Genomic DNA, 9,374 nt, shown 5'->3' with positions numbered 1-9,374 from the left:
GCTGTGATTGCACCACTGCATTCCATCCTGGGTGACAGACCAAGACCCTATCTCAAAAAATAAAATACAATATTCGCTCGGTGTTTGTGATAATGTGTCAGCCTCATGCAATTACCAAGGTGGGATTGGGGGGTTAGGGGGATGATGGAATGAGCATGATCTATTAGGATTTGTCCTGAATCACCCCCTTGGGGGCTGAGGAAGGTATCACTTTGCCTGAGCATATGGGAGAGAGCACATCAAAACAAAAGAGAGGCTCTACCAACAAGGAGGAAGGGGCTGAGCTTGTCAGAAATAGCTGCACCTGCAGCAGCAGCAAGTGATGATGTTCATAGTATGATGATGGTGTTGAAGACTTCAACGGTGAGAGGATTAATTGTTCAAACACTGGGATATAGAACAAGGAGAGAAAATGAACAAATATAAAAAGAAATATATTGTTCTGGCACTGTATGTGGACAACACGGAATATATAAGCACGTATTAGTACCTACAATAAATATCCACAATGTAGTTGGTTATGTACCCAGTACAGTTTAACCGTGCTGTGCCACTAAAAAGTTCCCATGCCAGAGACATTTCTGTCAATTATTTTATTTCTTATGTCCAATTGATAAAATAGGAAAAGGACACTTGCTATCAGTTTGACAATTATGATTCCATAAGCCCAAGAATAAAAATTTGTTAATAATATAGACTCAATTGATGTGTTGCAGTACATTCTGGTCTATTTTTTAATGTGCATCATTTCACTTTTGCATTATGCATTTTTGCATATTCCTCAGGGTTTACACATGCCCTTGCACATAATAAATACTGAATAAATATCTAATGAATGAATAAATGAGTGATTGAACAAATTATAATTTGTTCAATATAATTCTCATGTGTAGAGGAGAAAAAGCAATATCTTTTCCTCACCCATCACAAGGTTTCTGGCTTATGCACCTACAACAAAAGACAGATTAACAAGAGAAAAGTATAAAAATGTAGGTTTTGTATGAGTTTGGCATGACATGGGAGCCTCAGAAATGAAAACCCAAAGAAACAGGAAAGCTTGTGCATCCCCATTTATGGTTGTGCAGAAGTACAATTGGACAAAAGGGATGTGATCCAATGGTAATCAACTGGAAGGAAGCCAGCAAGGCCTGTTTGTTCAGATTCCTCCCTGTATCCCTATGTCCTCAGAGACAAGGGCATTTGTTTCTTCTGAGTTTCAGGAGGGCACCTCTGGAATGAGCCTCATGGCTTAATTCAGGAAAGGTCAGCTAAGTTTGCCGGCCTACTTCAAGGGAAAGTGGGTGAGGGAAATAGGAGAGTGACCCTCCTGATCTTGTTATTCTTTCAAATGCCAAAGTGCCATACTTGGACAGCATGCCCCACACCCTATCACATGCCATTCCAGCACTAGTATATTATGCGTCTGATGATGTTTAATATGAAATTTTCCATCACTTTGATGCAATTAAAAATACACCGAGGCCGGGAACAATGGCTCACACCTGTAATCCTAGCACCTTGGGGGGCTGAGGTAGGCAGATCCCTTGAGCCCAGGAGTTTGAGACCAGCCTGGGCAACATGGTGAAACCCCATCTCTACAAAAAAATACAAAACTTAGCTGGGTGTCGTGGCATGCACCTGTAGTCCCAGCTACTCGGGAGGCTGAGGTGGGAGGATCATTTGAGCCTGGGAGGCAGAGATTGCAGTGAACAGTGATTGCACCACTGCACTCCAGCCTGGATGACAAAGTGAGACCCGGTCTCAAGAAAAGAAAATACACCAAGATTCAGGAAAGATGTGAGATTGTACAATGTAGACTGGAGCCAATGTAAAGTTGAGCCAGCATCACATATTTCCCTCCCATTCCAAAAAAAAAAAGACATAGTAATTGAAAAGCATATACTTCAGAAAACTATTTTTGATTGTAGAAAGGCTTTTTCCATCTGGCTTTAAGTAAACTTAAAAAGAGAGACCTTTTCTTGTTTTTTGTGTTGGATAAAGAAAACGGTAGCATGACAGCAATATAAGGTTGACTAACCAATCATCAGTGAATAGCTCATTCACAAAAAAGTCACACACACACACACACACACACACACACACACACACACACGGTAAAGACTATATCAAATGTGAATTTACGTATGCCTCTGTATGTTTTGCCAGGATGAAGAAGTAGAGAGGAAGAGATTAAGGAAATTTCAGAAGGACAGATGCACAAGAAGATAATACTCTCAAGTAATTTTACTGAAAAACATCAATTACCTAGGAGGGAAAGACTGGGCATCTCCCAAAGTCTACAGAACCATTCTAAAAGAGAGAGTAAAGTAATTGAAAATGTACATGCAGCCATGTGAATTCTCAAAAGAATATGTAATGAAATATTTTTCTTTGGGCACAACTAGGGAATAGCATATTTCCCTGAAATTGATACTAAATAGAAACAAGATGTCTGATAACAATGTATATATAGCTCAGAACGCTTTCATTCTCAAAGTATCATCAAGTAAGAGATTGTGGTGCTGTGTGCAATATGGAAAATGACAACAGATATGATATGGCTAGAAAGTAAGAAGACTATCTCCCTTACGCCACATGTATAGATGCATCTTCTTGGCCCATCTACTCAATTCTCAAGAGAATTCAAAGTCTGTCTTTCAGAAGGCAGCAGCAGAAGGGCGTGTCAGGCATGTTACCAATTAACCATGGAGGCAATTCATTTAAAAAACTTCTGGCAAACTTCCCGTATGCATGAAATGGGAATGAAGAAACATCTCAATGGAAAAAAAATGAGAATAAATGAAATAATGTAAATGAAAGACTTAAGCCTTTAAAAGGAATGAACCATAGAAATGGGAGGTGGGAGAATGTAGTAGTGAAGAAGCAAGGTTCCAGAGGCAGACTGCTCAAGTCCAAAAGTCATATCTCCACCATTTACTACCTGGGCAAGTTCCTTAAGGTCTGAGACTCAGTTTATTCATCTCTAAAATGAGAGATTAAATAAACACCTACTTCATAGAAATGAAAACACCCAGCCCAGTGTATGGCACATAGTAATACTTAATAAATGTTAGATTCTTCTTTTTACTACTATATCCATATATATAATAAAAATGTTGTTGAGAGACTACTGTTATTATATGGATTATAAGTAGATAGGGCTTTTTTCTACATATTAAAATCAATCTCTTTCAGATGTGAATCAAATGATCCAAATTATTCCATATGTTTCAGCAGAATAAAGGAAATGGCTTTTTATGAAATAGCATTTCTATTGAATTTAGTAATCACTCTCTAACAAATTAATCTCGATGACTTGGTGAGTTGTTCCATAAGGAATTCCTTTTGTATTGGTGGCAAAATACCAACATTCCCATTTTAAAATATTTTATTTTCTTTTCATATGTTCTTTCCTTTTTAATTTCTTTTAATCTTTATTTTCTTTAATCAAGAAATGCTGTAGATTGTGTGCTATAGCAATAGGTGCTGATACTGACCATGAAGGTGACTAAAACAGAATGTGCATGAACAAAGAGAATGGTTTCTGCACCAGTGACATTTGTTTAGTTCCTTTATGTGACCCTAAAAATAACATTGTTTAAGAGAAGGGACAAAGAAGAGCAATGGAGATGTACAGATGTACAGACAAGAAAGTAGAGGAAGCAAGAAAAAGAAAACATAAATTTTTTACAAGGAGATATGTATGAAACAATGAAATACTGTTCTTCCCCTACCCTACAATGCATGCATGCAAGCACACACACATACACACACACACATTTCTGTTCAAGACTCATTCCCAAACTTAGATGATAGAATAATTCCCTGTGGGATGCAGCTACCTCCACCCAATATTCATTAATCTCACTTATGACAAATCTGAGCCTGCACAATAAAACATAATTAGAATAGTTCGTCCTGGAAATGAGAAGGGTTCATCAGAAAGAAACTATTATCTACTAGTTTTCTCAGTCCCCTTATCATTTAGTGATCTTTTTGGTAGATGGCTAGTCAGAAAATTCTGAGGAACATAAAAATAAAACAAGTGAGGAGATAACTAGGCATAGTGGCTAATATAGAGATAATAAAGTATAATGGTTAAATTAGACAAATATAGCCAGTGTTATGTTGGTAAATAGATGGGGTTGGGGGGTGGATTTTCCACAGTTTAAATAGATCCACCATGCTGATTCCAAGTTCACAACATAGTGTTAACCATCTCACAAAATTCTTCAATATTTAACAATTGGCTCTCAGGAGCTAGTTCAAGCCAGCTCCAGCACACCACTAATTATAACTATATGACCATATTGCAAGTCACTTAATCTCTCTGAACTTCACTTTCTTCTTCTGTAAATCACAATCACCATAATTATGGTCATATCCTATATTATCATAATTATCACCAATGATGATCATCATCACTATTATCATTTCAATTATTTCAACTAGACTTAAAGCCATAGCTTCTAATCTTTATGCCAAAGGCACCCAAAGTCTTATACCAAAGTCTCTAAGAAAGACTATGCCTTTTCACCTCATGATTAGCAAAGTAGCATAGTCCAATGTCAAAATCCAAGACTATGTTGCCTATTGCAGATAATCTCAAAAATGTCCCTTATTAATGTATTTGTTTTTAACCAGAGAAAAGGGAGGAAGAGAGAGGAAATAAAGAAAGGGATGATCTTGACTTGACAAATCTATCTTCATTTTTCTGAATATTTTCTGTGTTATCCATCTATTCACCCATTCCTCTATTAAATTAGTATTCACTCAGTACCTACTATAGTATATGTAAGTCATGCTGGACACTGAGAACCTAATGATGGGCAAAACAGGCAAAGTCACTGTCCTTGATGAGTATACTGCCTAGTGGGAGAAACAGACATTAAACAATCATCAAACCTACATGAGTACTTGGAAGAAAAGGAATAAAAACAAAGGAATATAACAAAGGAGCCTAACTTAGGCCAGGGATGGTGTGGGAGGGTACAAATGTGCCAGAGAAGGCATTCCTGAGAAAGAGATAATTAAGCTGCCATCTTAAGGATAGGCAAAAGTTGACAATTACACAGAAATGCAGAGAAGGCTAGATAAGCAGTTGGCTATTTGCGCCTGAAACTTCAAGGAGAGGTCTGGATTAGATTTTCGGTTTAAGATTCATGGGTACATAGATGGTAATTGAGCCCCAGGGGCTAGATAAGATTGCTAAGAGAAAGGGTAAAAGTAAAAAGGCAAGCTAGGACTGTTATCTTGAAGAACATTTAATGGATCTTATTTTAATAGCTGCATTCTCTACTAATTGGGCCTCACTTCTCTACCTACAGTCTCTTAAACTAGATTTTCCTAAGCCTAGCCATGTTAAACCTGGAGAGACATCTTATGTAAAGATTAAGAAGAGAGACTTCAGAGTCAATCTAACTTGAGTTTGAATCTTAGATTTCTACCTTTCCAACTGTGTCACCTTTGAAAAGTTATTTTAAATTACTTAACCTCTATAACTGAGATAATTACAGTACCTGTTACTTAGTTGTTGTAAACATTAAATAAAATTATGCATGTAAAGTATTTAGTACAGTGTCTGGCAAATAGTAATAATTCAATACATGGAAGTTAACTAAAGAAAGTACCACCACAACTCACCCTCTAACCCCATGATAGGCAGTAGGCATGAGCATAACCAGTTAACCCATGTCTTGTATCAGTGTAATTGAAATCCAGTCTCTCTTTGGGTCCATGTATAAGCCCACCCAGCCAGAGCACACAGGTGCTTGGTATTCAGAAGTATGGGTTAATTTTGCCACCAAAAACTTGTTTCTTCCCATTCTGCCAGATTATTAGAGTGGCGGCTCCAGCCATACACTGCTCTGGCATTAACAACACTGCCATGCAGTTCAGACCACTGTAATAGTGCTGAGGGATACGTGCAAAAATAAGTAATTTAAGAGGTTTTATTCCGGAACTTTTGAAAACAACCCTTCTAAAATGCTGTATTCACAACTAACACAGTTCGTTTTCAAAAGTATAGTAAGGAAAAAACATTTTCTATGTATATAGCTGCAGGAAAAAAACAGAAAATATTACACTGCATGAATACATCACATACCAAAGTTTGCAACCAAACTGATTAATTTTGCTATATGGATATCCAGACATATTCTGAATCACAGTTGAATCCCTTAATGAACAGAACGTGTTTGGGAGATGCATGCATATTTACAAGATAAAATGAATGGAGTTGGCTTTGACCTATATTTACAGAAATTTTAACTGTGCTGATAAAGTACTATTTTAGCTTTTTACTAGAAATCAAATGTATGATTAAAGACAGGCTTTTCAATCACCCTATTAGAAGCATGAGGTTACCCAAAAATGATAAATATAAACACAACATTGGGAACAAATTTCTTCTTCTTTGGTAGTCATTATACCATATTCTCAAATTTAACTCCTTTTCTTCTCCTATACTGTGGCCTACTTCCAAAATGATTACTATACAATTCTACAATTGCCTCTCCTTTCTAACTGCCTCCCCAGCTTTGTCCATGTCTTTTCACTTCAGCTTGTCTTACTGAAACAGTGTCTTTTAACAGATATTTCCTCTTATCAGCTCTTTCCTTCCATCTACAATGTTTCTCAAGGCCTGCTTATGTGTTCTAAAGACATATGATCAAATCCAAATTCCAATAGAAGCAGAGCTTATGTCTTCCTCAAACACCTCCAGAAAATTATTATACAGCTAACTCAGTTGGATATTCAAGCACTGCACAAATTGGATGCACAAAGGAAATGGGAATGGTTGATCTCTTGCAATAAAACTAGAATTTTGAGAGTGAGATATGCAAAACCTATGGCACAACAGTACAAGCCAAGTGTGTTAGCTAGACCAGAATTTCTCTGCATGAAATATTTCTGGAAATAAGTAGATCACTGGCTGGGTCTTAGACATTTTTAAAAAGTATTGTGATATAAAGAGTTTCATTGTAAAGGCTTTTTTTTGGTAATGGAATTTAATGCCAAGACTAAGATGTCTGTATGCCCAATTAAATATATATATATATATATATATTTGTGACAGGGTCTCACTCTGTCATCCAGGCTAGAGTTCAGTGGCATGATCTCAGCCCACCACAACCTCAGCTCCCAGGCTCAAGCAATCCTCTCACCTCAGCCTCCCAAGGAGCTGTGACCACAGGCATGTGCCACCATGCCTGGCTAATTTTTTGTAGAGATGGGGTTTTGCTATGTTGGCCAGACTGGTCTTGAATTCCTGGGCTCAAGTGATCTGACCACCTCGGCCTCCCAAAATGCTGGAAATACAGGCATGAGCCACTGCACCCAGCCCCAATCAAATATTAAATGTTGATGTATTTCTCATTGTATTTACTACTTGAGTCATTCAATAAGATAATATAAGAATATCTTTGGTTTCAAATGCCTGATCTACGTTAGAATTTTGCAGCTTTGAGAACACTACAAATATGTAGCAGCTGCCCAAATTTAATTATAGTGGTGTTTCTTAAATTCAGTGAGGAATTCTATGCAGCCTGTTTTCCAGGGTTAAAATTTAAGTATCCTGTATACAGTTGCCATAATCTGAAACTTTTGGTATAAAACCTAAGCTTGGGGAGACTTTTATGTGTATATATGAGTATAAAATTTCCTTAAAATTACTGCTTATAAGGCCAGGCATGGTGGCTCATGCCTGTAATCCCAGGACTTTGGGAGGCCGAGGCAGGTGGATCACCTGAGGTCGGGAGTTTGAGACCAGCCTGACCAACATGGAGAAACCCCATCTCTACTAAAAATACAAAATTAGCTGGGCGTGGTGGCACATGCCTGTAATCCCAGCTACTCGGAAGGCTGAGGCAGGAGAATCGCTTGAACCTGAAGGCAGAGGTTGCAGTGAGCTGAGATCGCTCCATTGCACTCCAGCCTGGGCAACAAGAGCGAAACTCCATCTAAAAAAAAAAAAAAAAAAAAAAATCATTGCTTATAATTTTTAGACTGCAGAGTCCTAAAAGTTAAAATCCTTTTTTTAACTACCCCAATTTATAGAAGAATGAAGAGAGAATTCACACTGATATGAAATATTGTATATTGGCTGGGCATGGTGGCTCACACCTGTAATCCCAGCACTTTGGGAGGCCGAGGTGGGTGGATCATTTGAGGCCAGGAGTTCAACACCAGGCTGGCCAATATGGTGAAGCCTCGTCTCTACTAAAAATACAAAAAGGAAAAAAAAAATAGCTGCGTGTGGTGGCACGTACCTGTAATCCCAGCTGCTTGGGAGGCTGAGGCAGGAGAATCACTTGAACCACGGGGGAGGCTGCAGTAAGCCCAGATTGCACCAGTGTACTCCAGCCTGGGCAACAGTGCAAAACCCTGTCTCAAAAAAAAAAAAAATAAAGAAAAGAAAAGAAATCTTGTATATTGATAGTCTTGTGCTTAGTCATTTTTCCATTAATATTTATTGATTTGATTTTTGTTTATCATTACATCATAATATAAACTTCGAAACTTTTGCTTGGCAGCAATTTTAATCTTTAGAAAAATTTGAAATATGAAATTGGATTTTTTTAAAAAATAACATCTTACAACTACAGATTTGAAGCCAGGCACATGGCTGTAGTCCCAGCTACTCAGGAGCTGAGACAGGAGGATTGCTTGCGGCCATGAGTTTGAGGCTACAGTACTATGATCACACCTGTGAATAGCCACAGCACTGTGGCCTGGGCAATATGGTGAGATCCAATCTCTTTAAAAAGTACAGATTTGTAGATTCAATATTTTTAGGGATAATAAAGAACAATGTATTGTTATTAGAGTATGCCTCACAGTGTAAGCATTAGTCAGTCATTCATAGCACAACCTGAAGTATGTGCCAATGAAACATAATAAACAAGCAGGTCACTGGTTCTGACTTTGTAACTTAGGAGTTTCTCATAAACAATTTCTGAGGTTTCTTTTCTTTTACAATAACCACTTATAGCAATGAAATTAAAGTTGGCAGTTGACCTTCCAGTTCATGACATGATGGAGAACTTACACAGGCTGTTGGCCCCTTCTGAAGTCAACCCTGGAGATGATCTAGAAATGTGTATGTGTTGAGGGAAGGAAGTTTGTGAGATCCCAGAATGCAACAAGAAAACTGTGGGGGATCCCTAGAGACATAGAAAGTGGATGGATCCCATTGCTGAGGGTGGAGGTGGGGTTGAGTCTAAACCTACCCATCACAGAGAGAGGAATGACTGGAAATAAGCTTTCCAGTTAGACTTTTCAGTCTCACCAACATCTTCTGGGAAGGTTTTTCCTGATCCTGGCACCACTGCACAGTAGAAAACAATTAGGAACAGAAGCAGTCAGAAGATGCA

Source organism: Pan paniscus, chromosome X, assembly GCF_029289425.2.
Source record: "Pan paniscus chromosome X, NHGRI_mPanPan1-v2.0_pri, whole genome shotgun sequence".
Lineage (NCBI taxonomy): Eukaryota > Metazoa > Chordata > Mammalia > Primates > Hominidae > Pan > Pan paniscus.
This window is presented reverse-complemented; position numbering follows the sequence as displayed.